Genomic DNA, 1,245 nt, shown 5'->3' with positions numbered 1-1,245 from the left:
GTTCTCACTAATACTGGTGACCTCCACATTTGTAGCGCGTTATATGTGCCCTCGCTTTAGACAGCATTGCCAAAGCGTGAGTCAGTCTGGCTCCCACTTGTCCTGATAAATGGACATGGCCCAAGCTTAATGGGGCATGACTGGCTCTTGTCTAATACATCAACTTCAATTGAGTGGACATACTCAAAGTGGGCGAGATGACGTGTACAAAGTCATCCAAATGTATTCTGTGGTCTTCCGGAATGAAATGAGGAAGTTAAACTTGTTCCATGGCCAAAATATTTGCAGACTCTAAGGCCCTGTAACTTTTAGCGTCAGACTAGTTCCTTATAATAATCTTTATAATAATAATCTTTATTGTCACAAGTCGGCTTACATTAACATTGCAATGCAGTTACTGCGAAAATCCCCAAGTCGCCGAGGGGATTCCAACGCCTGTTCGGATACACAGAAGGAGAATACAAAATGTCCAAATTACCGAACAGCACGTCTTTCGGGACTTGTGGGAGGAAACCGGAGCACCCGGAGGAAACCCACGTCGACACAGAGAGAATGTGCAGACTCCACACAGACGGTGACCGAAGGAAGGAATCCAACCTGGGATCCTGGAGTTGTGAAGCAACAGTGATACCATCTGTGGTACCGTGCTGCCCAAAAGGAGATCGATAGTCGGCAGGCTTCGAACCTGTGCGGGGAGACCCCAATGGATTTCTAGTCCATCGCCTTAACCACTCGGCCACGACTACATTTGTCCATGATAGAAAAAATGGAAGCAGAATTTCAGCATCTTGAAAATCTGGCCATATTAGACCGGGACAGTTAGTACAGTGGAACTCAAGCATTTTACACGTCCTCAAGCCAGATAAGATTGTCCAAATTTGCGGGGATATAAACTAACTGTCAATCAAGCATGAAAAGTCGATTGGTAACACATACTTACCACTAAAGACATGAATGCAACACTTGTGGGTTTTTTTTACGTTCAATAATCTGGGCATCAGCCATATTTACGTGCAACTGGACATGGACGAAGCATCCCGCGATTATGTGTTCAACGATACTGGAGAGGCATTAATATCCTCACCGCGAGGTTTGCTAGTGTCACACAGGAGGGTTTAAACTAGTATGGCAGGGGGGTGGGCACGGGAGCAATAGGTCAGAAGGTGAGAGCATTGAGGAAGAACTAGGGAATAGGGACAATGTGGCTCTGAGGCAGAGCAGACAGGGAGAAGTTGCTGAACACAC

The 1,245-nt window shown here is 46.1% G+C and overlaps 1 non-coding gene across 1 annotated transcript; it reads right to left on the bottom strand.

Annotated features, from left to right (window-relative positions):
- Positions 1–664: 664 nt before the first annotated feature.
- On the bottom strand, positions 665–746 carry trnas-aga (transfer RNA serine (anticodon AGA)). Its single transcript has one exon. It is a non-coding gene; the product is annotated as a tRNA-Ser (tRNA).
- Between the last annotated feature and the right edge of the window lie 499 nt (positions 747–1,245).

Source organism: Scyliorhinus torazame, chromosome 4 (assembly GCF_047496885.1).
Source record: "Scyliorhinus torazame isolate Kashiwa2021f chromosome 4, sScyTor2.1, whole genome shotgun sequence".
NCBI classification, from domain to species: Eukaryota; Metazoa; Chordata; class Chondrichthyes; order Carcharhiniformes; family Scyliorhinidae; genus Scyliorhinus; species Scyliorhinus torazame.
The sequence above is the reverse complement of the archived record's forward strand: the minus strand, read 5'-3'. Positions and strand labels throughout refer to the sequence as shown.